This window comes from Schistocerca cancellata, chromosome 8, assembly GCF_023864275.1.
Source record: "Schistocerca cancellata isolate TAMUIC-IGC-003103 chromosome 8, iqSchCanc2.1, whole genome shotgun sequence".
Taxonomy (NCBI): Eukaryota; Metazoa; Arthropoda; class Insecta; order Orthoptera; family Acrididae; genus Schistocerca; species Schistocerca cancellata.
The window spans coordinates 123,378,403-123,400,862 of record NC_064633.1 but is presented as its reverse complement, the minus strand read 5'-3'; positions in this window follow the sequence as shown (position 1 = coordinate 123,400,862).

The following is a 22,460-nucleotide window of genomic DNA, read 5'->3' as shown; positions in this document are numbered from 1 at the left end:
GAGCAAGTATGGTGGGTCTGACACACCGGTGTCAATGTGTTCTTTTTTCCATTTCCAGGAGTGTATTTAGGCCAGCGCCACTGATCGGAGAACCTCAGTCACACACTGATTCACCCATCCAGTAGGCGTCTGTCATTTCATTTGCAGAGCGGGTTTAGTTTGTCAAAGGCTACGACAGTACATGGCAACCACATTAGTGACTATAGCAGGGCTTGTTTTATTGACATTACAGCAGTCTGCAAGAGAACTATCACTAGTGAGCTTGTACCACAACACATGGACTCTAATAAAGGTAAGTAAATGTGTCAAGTTCATGTAAATAAAGAACCATATTAATCCATCTGTGCATTTGTGTTGTAGAAAGAGGATATGTGATACCCATGAGAACATGCTCTCACTCCTTGCGGTACAAGACTCTACAAGAAATACTGAATAATCAGTTTTTTTAAACTTTCTTAGACATAAAGGTGTTTATAAAAAATATTGTCTTCTCATAGGTCTATAGTATCTCCAGCAACTGATAGAGTTTATCTTGGTAACTAAGAATCTTTGGAATTGTAATTGCTGGTGTATCTGGGGAACAGGGGGATGTCATGTGACGCTTGTCAAACAGCCTGAAATTCTAGATTGCTTTATTACAGCTCCTCGCAAAAACAGGGAGAGGCAGCGCGGCCGAGGCATCTAGCGGCGTCCTGTGCATTGTCGCCGCACTATGCTGTCTGGGGACAGAGTAATCCGGGCAGTGTTCCATAATGCCTCCGTCACTGGCAACTCCGGCTGCAGGCGGTGTCGGATAGATGTGGCAGGATGTGTTGTGGCGCGCCTCATGCGCCGTCTGCTGTCCAGCCGGCAGGCATGTGCGAGGGTCACTCCAAAAGAAATGCACACTATTTTTGTAAAAATATAGTTTTCATCCTGCATGTGTGAAAGTTTTACAGTGTGTAGATACATTCTTCCCGCTTGTTTTCAAACTTAGTTCAACCTGTTCCCGTGAGTGGCGCCACACAGCATGTCTTCAAGATGGCTGCTAAACTTGACGTTCGTCAGAAGCAACGTGCTGTCACAGAATTCCTGTGCTGTGAAAACGAGGCAGTGGGAAACATCCACAAGGGGGCCAAAAAGGTGGAGATGTTGCTGTCGGTTGCAGTACAGTTAGTCGGTGGGCAAGCAGGTTACGTGAAGAGAGCGGGCACGGCAATATTGAGGATTGTCCTTACAGCGGCAGACCTCGTACTGCACACACTCCAGACAATGTGCAGAGAGTTAACGAATTGGTGACTGCTGACAGACGCATCACAGTGAATGAATTGTCACGCTACATCGGGATAGGGAAAGGAAGCGTTCGCAGAATACTGAAAGTGTTGGCGTTAAAAAAGGTTTGTGCCAGGTGGGTTCCCAGGATGTTGACAGTGGCTCACAAAGAAACAAGAAAAACAGTATGCAGCAAACTGTTGGAACAATATGAGAATGATGGAATTGAATTTATTGCAAGAATTGTGACAGGTTATGAAACATGGCTCCATCATTTTTCACCGGAGACCAAGAGGCAATCAATGGAGTGGCATAATGCACATTCACACAAGAAACAAAAAGAAAACCACACCTTCTGCTGGAAAAGTTATGGCTACAGTGTTTTTCGATTCCGAAGGACTCTTGCTTGTCGACGTCATGCCAAGTGTAACCACCATAAATTCTGATGTATATGTGACGACACTGAAGAAACTTCAAGCTCGACTGAGTCGTGTTCGACCACATGGCAAAATCAGGATGTTTTGCTGTTGCACGACAATGCATGGCCACATGTCAGTCAAAAAACCATGAAAGCCATCACAAAACTCGGATGGACAACACTAAAACACCTGCCTTACAGTCCTGACCTGGCTTCATGTAACTATCATCTCTTTGGAAAATGAAAGACTCTCTTCGTGGAACAAGGTTTGAAGACGATGACTCCCTTGTCAGGTTGGTCCAGAATTTTACCGTGCGGGTATACAGGCGCTGGTTCTAAGATGGCGTAAGGCAGTTGAGAGAGATGGAAATTGTGTGGAGAAATGAAAATATTGTTTCTAAAGGATGCATCTAAAAACTGTAATACTTTCAAACATGTAGAATAAAAGATGGATTTTTAAAAAAGTAGTGTGCATTTCTTTTGGAGTGACCCTCATAATATAACAGCAATGACCCACTGCCCCACGTTGATGGCTGACAAGCTGCAACCCAGTGCCTGTGATGGTCCAGTTTGGCGGGAGGTCCAGATTTAGAAGTTTCAGGGTGAACTGCCCTGATGCAGAATCGAAATGTGATCCACAAAGAGAATCCAGACAGCGCCCAAGCGTATCAGCCCCAAGGCGATAGAGCTGCGATACTAAGTGATTTTAGTGTAAACTAGCTGCAAAATTATACGCTTCCAAGCTGCACTTGCTTGAACTTTGCTACACTTTGTGGCAAGTGTACTAAACATTTCGGCTGCCGCAGATGTGGAAATGCTTCCGGCTTCTTCTGCTTAGGTACTGCTGTGGCAACTGTTTCCTCACCTCAGCAGGCTGGTTCGCCTTGCTACATTGCGACAGCTGTGTGACATTTTATAAGGCATAGAAGAAGCCACACTTGTCTGTGGCTGACGCTACTACAAGGCATTTCAGCCACCTTCAAATACACACCTCAACAAAAGTTTGGAATGTCATGGAGTTTACTACAATGACTTCTTGCATCAAAACCATTGAGGTCTGTACAATACCTTATTAACAAAATGAACATAAGTCCTGAAAATTTTGGTTAGTTACAAAAAATCATTAGAAAACAAAGCAGTCTCATCTTGAAAACAAAAACAATGAAAATATGTATCTCATGATAATGATTATCAGTCCTCCCCGCACACAGATGAGTTCTTCCACTCTGCAAGGCATGTTCTGGATGAGACCATCAAGTTTATCTTTGGGTATGAGGTCCTTTCCTCAATGGTAGTTTCAGTGAGGTCCTGAATATTGTAAGGTGGATTTTTGCGAGAACCCAGGTCCTTCGATTGCGTCAGTTTCTTTGGTTCAGTGAAAATCATCTCATTGGTCTTCTGGAATTAAGACCACTCTGATGTAAGCTTCTACGCACTGTTTGGTCTGAGATACGAATCCCTGTTGCCCAGGAGAAGTCATTTCCAATATTTCTGGCAGATGATATTGGGCGCCTGCGAGCCAACAGCTGGTGGAAACGACCCTGAATTGGTGTTGTCGTACGAGAACGACCACTACAAGGTGTATTGTTCACATTCCCCATTCTCTATACTTTCTCCACACCTGAGACACGCCGCTTTGAGTGACATATAACTGATCGGCATCTTTCCGTGTATGACCTACAGAAAGTAAAGCCACTATCCGGACTCTATCAAAGTGTTGTGTGCCTCTACGTGGCATGTTAATGCAGTAAAGAACACAAAGTGAATGAAGCTGTTGTTGATACTGGACTGCTAACGGTGTGACGCTGCGGCAGCATTGTGTTTACATGACTGGGAAACGGCTACAAAGCATGTCAGTGGTGAACACCATCTAGTATATGGGCTCTAACTGCATAATTCATTAAGTGCCTAGGTCAACGAGACCTTTAGTATTGTAGACTACGTCTTAGTATTTAGTATTTGGTACTGGAAATTTTTGTTGAGCAGTATAAGTTACCTGCCCTTTACTCATGATTGCTCGTGTTACTATATTTCCTTACGCGCTACTTATCCTAAGCTCCATTAGTTCCTTTTTAGCTTAACTTAATTTACAGTTGTAGTTTCCACCACTGCCTCTTAGGCTCTGGGAATCCAACCGACTAGGACTTGAACAGTCGCTGGATCCGATATTCGTTTTGTGTTTTGCTTCTTGTACATGTAAACACGACTATGCTTAGTAGAGTAAGTGACCCTGCAGTGCCTGGTACGACAACGATCAAAACTGTTTCTCTCTCGTACTGGTTCTCCCTGTACTGATCAACATGCTGCATCAACATCACCATGTTCATTCACCTCTCCTATTCTTCAGTGAGTTTATCTATGGACTCAGTTAACTCATATTGTAAAGTGTGACTAACACAAACGAAGCTGATGGGTCATTACTGTAATTCTGGCGGGTAGACGGAAGTTGGTCCACTATTTCACGTGATGTCCTGTTTACTAGCAGTCCAATTCCGTCTAATTATGTAGTCTTTTGGCTGCTGTTGGCTTTCACTCTAATGGAAAGAAAACTTACATGTAGACTATGACGCAGTAGGTCCTTGCATCCGCAATGGCTAGGTTAAATAAAGGCAAGTTTTTATGACTGGGTTCCAGAACCAACTTAAATCCGGATGGTGGTTCTTTTTGCACTTTCTGTAGTCCCTCCAGGTACTTCCAGTCGTCCTCACATAGCCTGTTACACAGCTTCTTACAATTACTACTCCTTCTGCGTGCTCCCACACACTGTTCTCAAAGGTCTATAACTACTTCGTTATCAATACTTTCCTATACAATATTTCTACTTCGGCCTGTAAACTCTTAATGTTCCGGTTCACTGATTATTCCGCAGTTTTCGCAGAGTTCATTATTTCCCAGTCAGCTGACATAAAACCGAGTAGGGTTTAAAACATCTTTTTCCAAACTTGTGATCTGCGTTGTGTGCCAGTTGCATTCTACCTTGTTTTCCTTTACCCACTGCTTTAGTACTTCCACTGTGTCGCTTCTTTCTCCTGATGTCATCCTCATCAGGTGTCCCAAACACAGTTTTCAGAAGTCAGACAACTGTGTCGATCTCTTCCTCTTTGTATATGGTGTGACTCCCAGAACCTGCGTCGTCTCGTCTCTCAGTTCCTCATAAGTGTTCTCATATATACCCCCAAAACTCCTTTTAACCCTCTGTGATTCTCCATATCCTACGAGAAACTGTCGATTGCTTTCTATAGTTGTCTCACCTCGTACCGCATTTCCCATGCGTTAAATACCACCTGCATCACCCAGCGATGACAAGTTGTAAGTAGGCTGTTTATGTTTTCTTATTGGCAACGTTACGTAGCGCTCTATATGAAAATCACTGGCTGTGCTGTGTGCAGTCTGTGGCTAGCTTGCATTGTTGTCTGCCATTGTAGTGTTGGGCAGCAGCAGCTGGATGTGAACAGCGCGTAGCGTTGCGCAGTTGGAGGTGAACCGCCAGCAGTGGTGGATGTGGGGAGAGAGATGGCGGAGTTTTGTAATTTGTCATGAACTGCTATATATATTATGACTATTAAGGTAAATACATTGTTTGTTCTCTATTAATATCTTTCATTTGCTAACTATCCCTATCAGTAGTTAGTGCCTTCTGTAGTTTGAATCTTTTATTTAGCTGGCAATAGTGGCGCTCGCTGTATTGCAGTAGTTCGAGTAATGAAGATTTTTGTGAGGTAAGTTATTTGTGAAAGGTATAGCTTAATGTTAGTCAGGGCCATTCTTTTGTAGGGATTTTTGAAAGTCAGATTGCGTTGCGCTAAATAATATTGTATGTCAGTTTAAGCACAGTCTTGTATAATTGTTCTAAGGGGACGTTACAAAGTGATCACCACATCTTCTTACTTAATGCACAGTATTCCCCCTTCTAGCTGCTGGTTCTGTAATGCTTTTGCCCTGATGATGACCAGGAGCACAGCTATGGTCCACACCTTCTCCATCTTGTCTCCTGACGCACTCAATATGAGGACATGGATACCCATTACCTTTTCCTCTCCCTGAGAGTGCCCTGCAGCATTCATCCCATCTACACTATACATTATCATATACCTAAAGAAAACAAGACATAAATCTGCCCTTATTTCCTAGGTCTTAACTTGTTCTCATTGGTTAGTCTAAAACTTCTTGCTCGCTCTTCTGCACATTATTTTTCACATTTCCCTTCCATTCCAAACTCACAATTCCTGGAATAACTTTTGGACTCCTACTGAAACGTCCCACATGTACAATTGTCATCTTCGTTGGCAACTAGATCTTGGTGTTCATTGGTGATGTACACTCCTGGAAATGGAAAAAAGAACACATTGACACCGGTGTGTCAGACCCACCATACTTGCTCCGGACACTGCGAGAGGGCTGTACAAGCAATGATCACACGCACGGCACAGCGGACACACCAGGAACCGCGGTGTTGGCCGTCGAATGGCGCAAGCTGCGCAGCATTTGTGCACCGCCGCCTTCAGTGTCAGCCAGTTTGCCGTGGCATACGGAGCTCCATCGCAGTCTTTAACACTGGTAGCATGCCGCGACAGCGTGGACGTGAACCGTATGTGCAGTAGACGGACTTTGAGCGAGGGCGTATAGTGGGCATGCGGGAGGCCGGGTGGACGTACCGCCGAATTGCTCAACACGTGGGGCGTGAGGTCTCCACAGTACATCGATGTTGTCGCCAGTGGTCGGCGGAAGGTGCACGTGCCCGTCGACCTGGGACCGGACCGCAGCGACGCACGGATGCACGCCAAGACCGTAGGATCCTACGCAGTGCCGTAGGGGACCGCACCGCCACTTCCCAGCAAATTAGGGACACTGTTGCTCCTGGGGTATCGGCGAGGACCATTCGCAACCGTCTCCATGAAGGTGGGCTACGGTCCCGCACACCGTTAGGCCGTCTTCCGCTCACGCCCCAACATCGTGCAGCCCGCCTCCAGTGGTGTCGCGACAGGCGTGAATGGAGGGACGAATGGAGACGTGTCGTCTTCAGCGATGAGAGTCGCTTCTGCCTTGGTGCCAATGATGGTCGTATGCGTGTTTGGCGCCGTGCAGGTGAGCGCCACAATCAGGACTGCATACGACCGAGGCACACAGGGCCAACACGCGGCATCATGGTGTGGGGAGCGATCTCCTACACTGGCCGTACACCACTGGTGATCGTCGAGGGGACACTGAATAGTGCACGGTACATCCAAACCGTCATCGAACCCATCGTTCTACCATTCCTAGACCGGCAAGGGAACTTGCTGTTCCAACAGGACAATGCACGTCCGCATGTATCCCGTGCCACCCAACGTGCTCTAGAAGGTGTAAGTCAACTACCCTGGCCAGCAAGATCTCCGGATCTGTCCCCCATTGAGCATGTTTGGGACTGGATGAAGCGTCGTCTCACGCGGTCTGCACGTCCAGCACGAACGCTGGTCCAACTGAGGCGCCAGGTGGAAATGGCATGGCAAGCCGTTCCACAGGACTTCATCCAGCATCTCTACGATCGTCTCCATGGGAGAATAGCAGCCTGCATTGCTGCGAAAGGTGGATATACACTGTACTAGTGCCGACATTGTGCATGCTCTGTTGCCTGTGTCTATGTGCCTGTGGTTCTGTCAGTGTGATCATGTGATGTATCTGACCCCAGGAATGTGTCAATAAAGTTTCCCCTTCCTGGGACAATGAATTCACGGTGTTCTTATTTCAATTTCCAGGAGTGTAGATATGGCTCATGATGTTTTGCAAAAAATTTCGTCTTCCTCTTTGGAGTACAAAAAGTCGATAACATTACTCATTGTCCGACATTTTACTGTGACATCCTTCCTGTACAGTTCATTGCTTCATCTTGCTTTTCTAGTGCCTGGTTATTAGATTTGTGTACCCTGTTCCATGCTTCCCTTGCTAGTCTCACGAACCCTTTAGCACATTCTCCTGTCTTACCCTTTTTTGGCTCATAACATATTGAACGGTGATGGCATCTTACGGCCATATACTGCCTCATACAGTGACAATTCTTATTCGTGTGCTGCTTTGAGTTGTATGCTGAGACCAAATATCTTATATAAACATCCCAATTAGTTTGGTGTGGCCCACATAGTATCCTGGTATCTCCTGTATGGTTCTATGAGCCCTTTCGGTTCTTTCATTAGCTTGAGGATCTAGAAGGCTCATTCCCAATTTTTTCACACAAAACAGCTCACACAATTCCTTGAACATATCCGACGTAAAATTGGTCCATCACAATCGTCCAAACTGAAGTATGTAATTGTTTACAAGTGCTAGCACAACTGTTGCTGCCTTTTGCTTGGGCATTGCGACCATTTCCATGAATCTCGAAAAATGGTCCATAATCGTGATTACATGTTTATTCCCTGCAGGTGTTTTGTTGAAATGACCTAAGACATCAGTTCTGAGCAACTGAAACTGTGCTAATGCTTCAGGTAACAAACGGCACTCTTGTGTGACACAAATCCGCTCCCTGCGCACACTGTACACAATTCTGGTACATGTCTGCCTTCCTGTTCCTCCACCAGTATCTCTCCGCTACTCTCCTGTTGGTAGCCCCCTTTAACCTGCTAACGTGTAATCGTGAGTCTCCTGTAATACTCTCTCAGCTTTTCTGACGCCACCATTCGCTGTCTAATCTTAGTTTTTCCACACAGCAACCCATCCAGTACTAAAAACTGGCTGCTCACACATCTGCTTATATTCATACCCCGTTTTCTGTGCCGTTTGCCATTCCTTAAGCTCATTTCCTCCTATTTGTAGTACCACATGCTTTCCTACTCAATCCATTCACGTTTTTGTGTTTCTTTCTTGGTTTATGTATGACATCAAAATCAAATTCACTCAGTTGTACTGCCCATTGTGTCAACCAACTAGGTGGATCGTTCAATCCTAGCAAGCACTTCAACGCTCCATTATCCGTTACCACTCAAAATGTTTTCCCATAGAGTCCGCCCCTGGTAGCTAAGTGGTCAGCGCGACGGAATGTCGTACCTAAAGCCCCGGGTTCGATTCCCGGCTGGGTTGGAGATTTTGTCCGCTCACGAACTGGGTGTTGTGTAGTCCTTATCATCATTTCATCCCCATCGACACGCAAGTCGCCGAAGTGGCGTCAACTCGGACTTGCACCAGGCGAACGGTCTACCAAACGGGAAGCCCTAGCCACATGGCACTTCCATTTCCCATAGAGATAACACCTGTAGGCAGTTCCGTAGATAAGGTCACGATGTAGTTCTTCTCCGCTGAGTTCATTTGCCTTGATGCGTAAACCACCAGATGTTCTATCACCTTGACTTCTTGAGAAAACAGACAACTAAGTGCATGGTTGCACGCACTGCATGAGAGAATGAATTATTTGCAGAAATTTGGAAACAATAACATCGGATTCGACGTCAAAGCTTCTTTCAATTTCTCAAAAGCTTGCTGACAATCCCGCGACCAAACAAATTTTGAACGCGTCTTCAGTAACTGCATGAGTGGTCTGACAATATCTACAAATCCTTTTATGAACTTTCTCATTTGCACCTTAAAGAAACGATTGCAGTTCCTCCACCAATTCAAGTACAGAAAATTCACATACAGATTTAACTAACCTCAGGTTTGTCCTAACCCCCTCCTAAGTAATTATGTGACCAGGGTATGCCACGTCTTCAAACACAAAATTACACTTCACTGTACTCAACGCTAAATTCATGGCTCTCAGTATCAGAAATACCTGTATAACAACCTTGGAAACGTCACAGGCGCGTTTTTCAATCTAAAAAGAATACTTCTGCATTGACAATGCCCCGATGGCGAAGCAAATGCAGTTTTTGGCCTATCCTCCGGAATGACTTCTACTTTATGGTAACCACTCATTAACCTATCGTAGAAAAATATTTGTTCTACCTAAATAGTCTATCATCTCTGAAAATTTCGGCAAAAGATAGATTTTGCCATTCAAGTGCCAGTAATCATGACAAGGCCTTTTGTTTTTATAAACCTCCTTTAATTTTTGGGGCATGGCGGCAATTCTGGTCCCTCAAGGACTATTACTTTCCTCAGTAATCCCGTCCATTGGCTGATAACCAATGAACTTCACCAGAATCGGCTGCAAGTACCTCAGTACCCTGTGTGGTTCCCAGGAAACTGGTGATTCATTTCCCATCGGTATTTGGTGTCATACAATATGCACTGCTGGCAATGGTCCTTTAGGAAGCTTCAAATACCAATAGTAACTCTTCCACCTATTGCTTATCATTTCCCTTTAGGTGCTTCATTTTCCCTCGTTATATACTTTCAGTGACATTTGGCGATTATCTGTGGCTGACATCTCTCATGTTCCACTCTTCCCACAAAGATAAGTACCATTTTTCCATGATTTACCTCTTGAATGCGTAGAACACTTCTTTTCACTAAGCAGTCTGCCTAATCCAATAGTTCATTTACTTCCAACAGTTCTACCACACACAACACCACTATTGGTAAATTAGACTTAACATTAACCCAAAGCAGTTTCCCAGTACGTCTAGATACACAATGTAACCTCCCCACAAGAAATATTAAAATAAGTATTATGGATAGTGATTCTATTTTTTGTGTAACCTCAGAACAAAATTGGTTCCCATTTAATGTACCCACAAAATTCTTTTCTCATTTAATGTAAGCTCGAAACAGAAAAATTCCTAAACCTCGTAATAAAAAATAAATTCAGTAACCTGATAAATTTTGGACGACAGCAGTGCTGCGTCATGGCCCTGTAAGATCATTCTGAATAAAAAAGCAAAAATTCTTACCTCAATAAAGTCGCCAACTATCTGCTCTTACAATAACTTTTTCCTGCACAGCTCTGTGCAATGCTGGCCGATAGGTTTGTCATTCATGAAAGGAAGCAACTGATTTTCTTTTGCAACAATCGGAATGATCATGGATTGGAGAAATTAGTAAATTCTTTAAATTGAAATGAATGCTTGTTAGAAATTACTTTATATGACAAAGATTATTATTAGGACATTTTTAAAAGATTTACATGTGAGTTCACATAACATTACTAGATATGCGCGAGGCTGCTTTTTACCTTATACAATAATACTCAGGCTCCGGCATCGCTGCACCACGACCGGCCCAGCCAACACGATACACCAGACTGCTCGCTAGCAACAACTTACTGCTACACAGTTCCTACTGCATACAACACTGCTCTTTGGTCTCAGATTCTCTTATAGCTTACATATCGCAGGCAGCGCGTGAGCAATCCATCTGCTCGAGCGCGCTAGCAACAAATTCCTTAATCATGGACCTCTTACATAACCCTCCACTGGGGGGGCAAAAATTTGGCAGCGATGGTGAGTCAATTGGACTTGCCATGAGCAACAAATTTTTCTATAATCTACCTAATTAACTAAGTCTACAGTCACAGAGTATATACATATATATATATAAGTGCAGAACAGGAAATGAAATAGAGTGCACATGCACTGAGTACAGAACATATCAAGAAATGACAAAATGTATACGCAATGAGTACAAAACATATTAACAAATGACATAAAGTGCACACGCACTGTATATATCTCTACCTTTTTTACAACTAATAAACATATCAAGGAGTGAAATAAAGCGTACACGCACTGTAGACGTCTTTAGCATTTTTACATAACATATCATGGAGTGAAATAAAGTGCACACGCATTGTAGAAGTCTTTAGCATTTTTACATATCATGGACTGAAATAAAGTGCACACGCACTGTAGAAGTCTTTAGAATTTTTACATAACATATCATGGAGTGAAATAAAGTGCACACGCACTGTAGAAGTCTTTAGCATTTTTTTTTACATAACATATCATGGAGTGAAATAAAGTGCACACGCACTGTAAAAGTCTTTAGCATATTTAGGACAACTGATCTTGCTAACAAATGAAATGAAGTGCACACGCACTGTATATGTCTTTATCATTTTACAAGAATTTAAACGCACTGTATAAGTCTTTACCATTTTACAAGAACTAGGAAAGGAATGGAAAGGATTACATCATGGTTGTAGCACAGTAGGTTGCACGTAGCTACGCCGAAAGTCCATATCTTTCTACAGAAGCACAACACCAAGTGAGACAATCTGAAGTTCTCTTCCCTGAAGTATGAATCAGTGTACTGTAATGGATCTGGGAGATGTTATTTTTTTTTACTGTATTTGTCGATACCAAATTGTGAATGTTTTCTTATGTTTTTTGTCAGAATTTATTATAATTTGCCTTATTACATGTTAATTTACTTATATTTTTGAGAGTGATAACATATTGATTACTATTAGTAAATGTATCGAAGAATAGCAAAGAGACTGATTACAAGTGGAAGCTTGTGTGTTGTGTAAAATATCTTTGACGCTGGAGTCGTCTTTGACTATAGTCAGTCGGCAGTTAACTCTTGGTGTGTGTTGACGGAAGAAGAATGTGAAGGTCGCCGTCATAAATAATTTTGAATTATGTTACTATTTTTCTTATATAAACTATAAAAAGAAACTACATTTGAAGAAATGGTATTTGAAACACCAAAATGAGGGAAACACGTTGAACCAGGTCATTTCTGCAACCGACAAAGATGCATTGTGGAATCATACTTAGACAACTGAAGCCAAGACTAATATCGCCCTGCAAACGTCTAACGAAAAGGTACTGTCACGAAATATGGCAAATTTAAGTAAATAAAAAATATTGAACATATTTTCAACTTGTGTCTTAGCTGGAATTCCATATTTCAACTGATGTCTCAGCCGGGATACAATATTTCAGTACCCAAGACATTGAAATGTCGTATTAATATTCAATGTTATCACTTTGGTAGTACATTAGGTACACCAAACAGTGGGACCATAATAACATCTCCATCGTTCAAGGTGGTGGACAGCATGATGTGTCAACACCACACTCCTGCAGAATTGATACTTTTTCACCAACGTAGAAAATCCAAATATAGTGCTCCATGACCATGAGGATGGACAGGACAAACAGATATTGCATTTAGGTCAGAAGGTGAAGGACATTATCATTGGCACTCATTGGCCAGTTACAAACCATTTTTATGCATAATTCAGAAGTCATAATTCAAAGCAAGAGTTAATTAATGGCATACCATTTACGTAATTCATCTAGAGTCAGCTGTAGCAAGGTTATGACACAAGTGGAGTATATGTGATCACATTCATGAATGACACACACAAATGGGTAAAAAAAATGCAAGTACTAGAACAGTTTTAATGACTAACTGCTTATAGCACAATAATTTCATGAATAGCCTCTCCTGGAAAAATACAAAATGGATTATTAAGCTGAAAGAAGAAACGCATATTATGCTGAAAAGTAGTGAACATCGAATTAACTGGTAATGAAATGTGTACTCAATATGTATGTACTCTAGCTGTCCTTTCCAAAACATTCAGTCATTATACTATGCGACATAAGACATACTGTCAAAACGAACTGCAACAAATACTTAAATAACTACATAGCATTTCTTAACTAACAGTAAATATATAAACTTCCCTCATCTGCAAAGAAAAACGTCATTATTCATATTACCATAACTTCATTACTATCATCACCTGTAAAGAAAAACTTCATTATTCATATTAGCATATACTTCACATAACTATTCACCATCATTCATTATAATCTGCAAAAAAGACACTTCATTATTCATTATTCATATTACCATTTACTTCATATAACTATTCATAGTATAGAGTTTCTTATTTCTAGCATATTTCATCACTAAAACTAAGATGTGTAGTTCTGTCTGACAGCCTGCATCAATCGCCTCGTATTCTGAAAGAAAAAATTAGTTAAGACTGCTATCATACGATGTGTATAGTATATTCTTGTTAATGCTCGTTAATTCTGATCCTTTTACTCTTCTTGACGAAGTATTGCATCTTCTTTCGTTCATTCCGAAGGTGAAATTCCCATTTCATAGTAATCCACTGTGGTTTGTTTAATTTATTTCTTTTACACGTAATTGCTTTCTGAAAATGATGAATAGGCATTAATATCTTGCATTTAAATCATATACCCATTAAATAAAAACTGGTTTCTAGTGATATAATTAAGCATACAGCATAGCATGACAGAAAACGTATTATGTCAAAAACATAGACAGTGTTCAGGTGCAAAAATGTACGCAGAGTATCATAATGTAGTAGCAAAAAAAAAAAAAAAAAAAAAAAAAAAGAGTAAAATAGTCACGATGTTGAGATATCATAAGGCAAAATGTCAAAGTCAACTGGTGTTTGTTACATCTTAAACATTTCATAGTGCATACAAACAAACAGGAAAACAATCATACATACATGAAAAATGTGCACGGTCTGATATATAACGACAAGAAATGACTTTCTTTGTGTTCAGTTTGTATGTTGTGTAGTTGATAGAGGCGAGAGTTGAAGACTTTAATGGAGAAAGAATTTGATAAAATTAATATGTCACTAGATAGAATTGCATAATTGGTCATAAAATATGTAAGTTTATCTGGAAAAATGTGCACGGTCTTATGTGTAACGACAAGAAAAGCGACCTGCTAACCTTACCTTGCCGGGCACTTGCCAAGAAAAAATATGATAATCATTAGTAAGTAGTCACATAAATATAATTGCTTAAGTGGTCATAAAATGTGTAAGTTCATCTGGAAAAATGTGCACGGTCTGATATGTAACGACAAGAAAAGCGACCTGCTAACCTTACCTTGCCGGGCACTTGCCAAGAAAAAATATGATAATCATCAGTAAGTAGTCACATAAATATAATTGCATCATTGGTCATATAAAAATCAGGAAATGGCATAACGTATGTTCATTCAATAAAGGGTTTAATATTGGAGACATGCTGACTGCCTTTATTTTTTCTGGTTCTCAGAGTTTCGACGTGTACTACATTGGGCTGAGGAATGCTGCGAATCCGATATGGACCTGCGTATAGAAGCTCAAATTTACTGCATCTACTCTTTCCTCTGTTGGATAAATAGTGTGTACGTACTAATATCTTCTGTCCAATGTGAAAGTCACGGCGTGTACAAATCTGTTTTTGCTGTCTTCTCCGGCGCTCTGCGGCACGTTTGATGTTGTTCAGCGCAATGTCAATTATTTCATGGTGTCGTAGTCGACGACATGTAGGAAAGGATACTAATTCTTTAATTTTGTTAGGTGATTCAACATTTTTCATTATAACAGTCGGAGATAGCATAGTAGACTCATTTGGTATCAAGTTAATTACATGCAGGAATGAGAGTATGTGTGTGTCCCAATCAATATGTCTTTTATGGCAGTATATTCTACACAGTTTACCAGTTTCTTTCATTAGACGTTCACAAGGATTCGAAGAAGCGTGGTACCTGGATATATAGATCGGAGAAATGTTTCTTGCTCGTAACATACGTGTCCATATAGCACATCGAAACTGTGATCCATTGTCGGAAATTACTTTCAATACATGCCCTACATGAAATAGAAAATGTTTTATAAATGCTTTCGAAACAGATTTAGCAGTAGCTTTGCGTAACGGAGTGAAGGTAACAAATTTTGAAGTGAGCTCAACAGCGACAAAGATGTAGCAAAAACCTTTATTAGTTCTGGGAATTGGACCAAAAATGTCTACAGCGGCCATGTGTCTCAATTTAACAGGTACAATGGGATGTAATGGCGGAAGATGTGAAGTCGTATCTGAATTAGCTTTCTAGCAGATTTTACATGACGCTAAAACTCGTCGAATACGTTTCTCCATGTTGGCAAAATAACAGTTCTGTCTCAATATAAGAAAACATTTTCTGACCCCGTAATGTGTGTAACTTAAATGAGTATACGAAATTAATTTGTTCACATAATAACCAATTGTTGCTGTCAGGGTGAGAGCGGCGAAACAGAATGTTATTGCGTACAGTGTAATGGTTTCTGGTGGTAACATTATTCCTATCTTGCCAAAGGTGTTTAATTTCTTTCTATACGTTGTCTTTACTTTGCTCTTGTGCTATGTCTCGTCATTACGACGAAATGAAATTTTCAAATGCAACTTGTTGAATATACATGACGCTGAAATTTGCTTTGCGGAATTTGGTTGCGATGTCTTGCTGATTGTTGCTGAGAGAACGGGATAGTGCGTCTGCTACAATATTTTGTGTACCGGGAATGTGAACAATTGTATAATTAAATTCCTGTAAATAAAGTTTCCATCTGCTTAATCTGTCGTGCGTAAATTTTGCTGAAAGTAAAAACTGTATCGCTCTATGATCTGTGTAAACGGTCGTATGTCTTCCATAAAGAAAATGCCGAAATCTCGTAAATGCCCATACAACACATAATGTTTCAAGTTCTGTGACAGAATAATTGCGTTCAGCAGGTGACAGAATGCGACTCGCAAAGGCGATGTTTTTAATTACTGTAGTACCATCTTCTTCAATTTCCTGAAAAATGTGTACGCCTAAAGCGGTGTTAGAACTGTCGGTGGCAATGGAAAAATTTCTAGTAAGATCTGGATGTGATAAAAGCGGTGCATTCAACAAAGCTTCTTTCAGATTCACAAATTCAGAATGTGCTTGGCTATCCCAGGACCAAATAGTGTTTTTACCCGTCAATTGACATAATCTAGGGGTGTCTAAAGCAGAGTAATGAATAAATTTACGAAAAAAGTTAATTAAACCCAAAAAGCTGCGTAGTTGTTTCTTCGTCGTAGGAATAGTAATGTCACGCAAAGATTGAAGTTTTTGCGGGTCAGGCGCAATGCCTTCTGCTGAAATTACATGTCCAAGAAATTTTATAGAAGTTCTGCCAAAGTGCGATTTACTGAGATTAACTGTGAGTCCTTGTGCACGAAAAGTTCGTAACAGTTGTTCAAGAATTAGATTGAGTTCAGACCAGTTAGCTTCTGCAATAAGAATGTCGTCTACATACGTTGTGATTCTGTCTTTCTGTCGGAAGTATACTGTTCAAACCGCGAATAAATGCTGCTGAAGAAATAGTTAAACCGAACGCTAATTTGCAAAACTGGTAACAGTCACCAAAACAGAGAAAAGCCGTGTACTTTCTGCAGTCCGGATGGAGCTGAATTTGCCAAAATCCCGATTTCAAATCTAATGTGGAATAAATAGCAGTACCATGAAATTTCTGTAGTTCTTCTAGTGTTTGAGGGCGATCTGTTTCATTAATAATGATGTCATTGATGTGACGCGAATCAAGTACGAGACGAAGTGAACCATCCTTTTTCTTAACAATATCGAGTGGGTTTATGTACGGACTAACTGCCGGTTCAATAATTCCTTGGTCAAGCATAGCTTGCAATTCTTTCTTAACTTGTTCTCTGTGAATATACGGAATGGGATAATGTTTGGCTTTAAACGTGTCGTGCTGTTTAACTTGAAATTCATACATAAAACCGGACATAGTACCAGGGACGTTCTCAAAAACTGGAGCTTGCTGTAAAAGAATTTTGCGTAGTTGCGTGCGTTCGTCGTCTGTATTTGCACTGCTCTGTTTAACTTTATCAGAAATCATTTGCATAACGTCATAGTCGGCTTCGTCTGGAGTATTATAGTTGTGTACGTACGTATCTGTGAACAATGTGGAATGACAGTCTATGTCACGTGATGCGGAAATGACCTCTGTACGATTAATTGTTTGTTCTTCTGCAGATAAAGAGTGCTAAATCCAGTTGTACATTTTCATCCTTTAACATTAAATAGGAGTTTTGAAAGTCAATAATTGTGTCGTATTGTACCAAAAAATTCGTACCTAAAATAACGTCTTTTGTCAATAAGGGAACAACCCAAAAATTTGAGTGAAATGTATGACCTGCAATACAAAATGATAAATGTGTCTGTAGTTTTACATCTACTCCTTTACCAGATACTGCTCCTTTTACTTTAGTTTTAAATAATGGTAACGTAGGATAGGTATTCTCTTTGTTACATTCGTTGAAAGTTTCCTCATTTATAACTGACATAGGGGATCCAGAATCGATTACTGCTGAAAATTTGGATGATGCAATCTTTACTTCAATGACAGGGTGGGAAATGGTTTTTTTAATAACTGGTTTTTCATGTGAAAGAGTGTCTCGGATGTCGTCAAAAGTAATAACATTTTCGTGAACGAGTCTGTGTGTCAAAAGTATTGCTTACGTTGCTGGAAGATTCAATCTGTACTGTATCTAGTCAAATTCTTTCTGACGTGCTGTTATTTTTGGGAGGATGCTGTGGCATCTCGACTATTTGTACTGTTCTGTTATTTCTTCCTGACGTATTACGTTCGGGATGATACCTACTATCTGGTTCATTCATGATAATCTGTTGTTGCGGATGATTTTGCTGCTGGTAAGACCGACTGTTATTAAACGTACGCTGAAAATTGTGCTCATTACTTTTACGTCTGTCATGATAGTCATTTCTATACGGTGCATTGCGATATGAGTTGAAATGGTGTGTTTTCTGTACGTACTTATTTCCTTGTTGCTGTGCGTTACTATTTGGCGGAGCCGACGCTATACGTATAGGCGGCGAAACATTAAAGCTTGGTTGACCTTGCAGACTGCATTGTTGGTTTGGTGTGCTAACCGGTTGGTTTTGTTGCTGTTGTTGGGAAAAACCTCTATTGTTACCAAAATGTGGTTCCTGTTGCTGATAATTTTGACGATACTGACAATTAAAACTTCGTCTGATATTAAAATTACGCTGATAGTTCTGGAGTGTCTAATGAAAATTGTCACTTTCGGTAAAACTTGTCACATCAGGTTTTCTTTGCTCTTTCTTAATCCTAGATAGATCGATAGTTGAAGAGCTGTTTTGATAGATATAAAGGATAGTAGAAGAGAAGGCAGCAGTGCAGAAAACCAAAGATGAAATAGCACTACTACGGCTCGGGGCCCTGTGCACGCTACGGCACATTTTCATCGAAGTGTAATGAATCCCCTGAGGTTTATTACGCGCTGCAAATAAATTTTAGTTTCTGCGTTACAGGCAATGGCGGTGAAAATTCAAAAACAAATTGTCGTATCAATTCTAGTTACTGCATTACAGGCCAAACTGATGAAAATACAAAAGCAAATTGTCGTATCCAGTCCAAAGCGTGAATCTGTGTTCTGTCATTTTTAAATACTTCAAATTTCCTAACGGATAGAAACTGCTTGTAATCAAAATTTTCGTCTCTGAATGTCTGAACAGGTTCAGGATTGTATGGTAATCTGTTTGTCTGTCGCTGTTCGGAATCTAAGTCACGCACTCTCTGTAAATTACCTAAATTATACTCGCTGTGTGAGTCTGACAAAAGTTCAGAAAGTGGCGTATGCTGTGATGTGTTAAAGGCTGAAACATTTTTTATCTCTATCAGTTCTTGCTGTAAAGTTGATAATTTTCTACGTAATGTATATTATTAGACGAACCTATCTCACTGATCGTCTGCTGTAAATTTTGGAATTCGGGTGTTTGATTAGACAAAACTGGAGACGTATCGTCTGATTTGGTGTCATTATTACTTTCGATAACGTCAATACGACTGGCCAATTCATCATATTTTTCAGTCAGTGCTTTTACCTGATCATCGTTTTTAGTATCACAAGCATTAATTTGTTTTTGTATTATATCCGTTGCGCCAGATGCAAACAACATTTAAGTAAATAAGAGCAGATATATGACTACTTCTCAGAGATTCACAAAGAAATACGATCCTGGCCGGTTGTCGCCAAGTGTAACCTCCCCACAAAAAATATTAAAATAAGTATTATGGATAATGATTCTAATTTTTGTGTAACCTCAGAACAAAATTAGTTCCCATTTAATGTACCCACAAAATTCTTTTCTCATTTAATGTAAGGTCGGAACAGAAAAATTCCTAAATTTCGTAATAAAAAGTAAATTCAGTAACCTGGTAAATTTTGGACGACAGCAGTGCTGCGTCATGGCCCTGTAAGATCATTCTGAATAAAAAAGCAAAAATTCTTACCTCAATAAAGTCGCCAACTATCTGCTCTTACAATAACTTTTTCCTGCACAGTTCTGTGCAATGCTGGCCGATAGGTTTGTCATTCATGAAAGGAAGCAACTGATTTTCTTTTGCAACAATCGGAATGATCATGGATTGGAGAAATTAGTAAATTCTTTAAATTGAAATGAATGCTTGTTAGAAATTACTTTATATGACAAAGACTATTATTAGGACATTTTTAAAAGATTTACGTGGGAGTTCACATAACATTACTAGATATGCGCGAGGCTGCTTTTTACCTTATACAATAATACTCAGGCTCCGGCATCGCTGCACCACGACCGGCCCAGCAACACGATACACCAGACTGCTCGCTAGCAACAACTTACTGCTACACAGTTCCTACTGCATACAACACTGCTCTTTGGTCTCAGATTCTCTTATAGCTTACATATCGCAGGCAGCGCGTGAGCAATCCATCTGCTCGAGCGCGCTAGCAACAAATTCCTTAACCATGGACCTCTTACAACAACACTGCTTGAACGGAGTGTTAGTATGATTGTGCACAGTTTAAATAGTTTCTCATACTCTATAAAGTCCCCTTGCGACATTGCTGTACTAGCAGTGGTTTCATCCAACTGAAACATTTTCTCCATCAGATTTCAGCATGTATTGAAGGTCGATTTTAGCATGATGCAGGTGCAAGAAATACAACCCCGGAATCATGTCACATATCTTACTCACGTTTGGCATGATCTCTGCACATTGTTAGAACTGAACTGTACACAGGCAGAAATCTATGTCCACCGATCCCAACAGTGTGACATCACTGTCCCCAACTCCACGCAACTTTAACTGCATATGTTCTGCCATATCTCCACTGGCAAACGACAGTTGCACCCTTGTGTCCAACAATATCAAGCAGTTCTTCTTCCCCTTTCTTCCTCTGATCGGACAATCCATCTCTGCATATGAACTCACAGCATCCAGTTTTGCTGGGAATGATCATAGGTAAACCTCAGGTTCCATTCGGTGTCTGATGCCTGCTTCACACTCAGCTCCCTACCCCCGAAACTATCGTTACATTATGCTAACTTCTGCCTACTCCCGCCGTCCCGTCGCTGGCGACAGTGCTTCCCCACACGCACCATCTGCACACATCTATAACGCATTACATTGGCCGAAAACACTGTCTGTCCAACCTGGAAACCAGTTGACACATCAATTTCCTCGCATTCTTCTACCAGTCTAACAGCTGTGTGCAAATAAATCAGTTCCCCTTTTTTCTGAAGACAACCCCTTTAAAAATTCGTCAAGCACCCTCTAATCAGCCTCCTGTAAAGTTACTTTATTCCCTTACCATTCTGCTCCAATTCGTATGTACACTAATCTATCTTATTCTTCAGGGCCACCCTCATACTGCGAGAGGTGCGAACATGTGATGCTCTGGGGATATTATCAGACATGGTCGTTTTGGTGGTCCAAGTTTTATGGCGTGTGCAGACATATGTTGCGTGGGCGACTGACCTCCAAATGGCAGTCACTGGTCAGCGTTACTGTGACACTTTACTCCTTCCCTGTGTGCATCTTTTTTGGGATGCATTCAGCCGTGACTTCACTTTCTTAATCGACAATGTGCGGTCGCATCAAACTGCGCAAGTGAAGGAGTCGCTGGAACCAGAGGATGTTCGGTTAATGAAATGGCCTGCCATTTCCCCCTGCTTCAGTCTCATCGAGCATCTATTGGGACGCGTTGGGGAGCCGTATTGCAGCGCATCGACATGCACCAATGACCATCCAATAGGTGTCAACAGCGTTGGTGGAGGAATGGAGCGCAATCTTGGGAGCACCTTGCAGAGCGTACATTGCCGTCCATGATCACACATCCAGGAGGCCACCATAAATCGCGGTGCCTTATGTATAATTATTGTCTTTGAATAAAAGTATCATTTATGTTCGTCTCATTGCGTATTTCTTTCATTTACCTTCTGCGCTGTACTGTACTCTACTGTAACAGTTCTTTCTATGTCTGGCCGAAGCTTCATTGTCCTCGCTACTTGGCAGTGACATATCATGTGAAAATTACTTTCGTCGGTAAGTTTTGGACATTAGTCTGTTAAAAAAAGTGAATGAATAAGGAAAAAATTGTTTAATAATGATAAATAAAATAACCTAAGACTGCAGCTATGGTTTCATAAGTTTCATATTGTAAGTAGGCTGTTTATATTTTCTTATTGGCAACGTTACGTAGTGCTCTGTATGAAAATCACTGGCTGTGCTGTGTGCAGCCTGTGGCTAGTTTGCATTGTTATCTGCCATTGTAATGTTAGGCAGCGGCAGCTGGATGTGAACAGCGCGTAGCGTTGCGCTGTTAGAGGTGAGCCGCCAGCAGTGGTGGATGTGAGGAGAGAGATGGCGGAGTTTTGAAATTACATATATTATGACTTTTGATGATATTAAGGTAAATACAGTGTTTGTTCTCTATTAAAATCTTTCATTTGCTAACTATCCCTATCAGTAGTTAGAGCCTTCTGTAGTTTGAATCTTTTATTTAGCTGGCAATAGTGGCGCTCGCTGTATTGCAGTAGTTCGAGTAATGAAGATTTTTGTGAGGTAAGTTATTTGTGAAAGGTATAGTTTAATGTTAGTCAGGGCCATTCTTTTGTAGGGATTTTTGAAAGTCAGATTGCGTTGCGCTAAAAATATTGTGTGTCAGTTTAAGCACAGTCGTGTACACTTGTTTTAAGGGGACGTTTCATATGTCGACCCTTAGCCTAGGATACCTCACTGGAATCTTCTGATTTTTTCTTGTAGTTTGTGTAATTAGCGTAG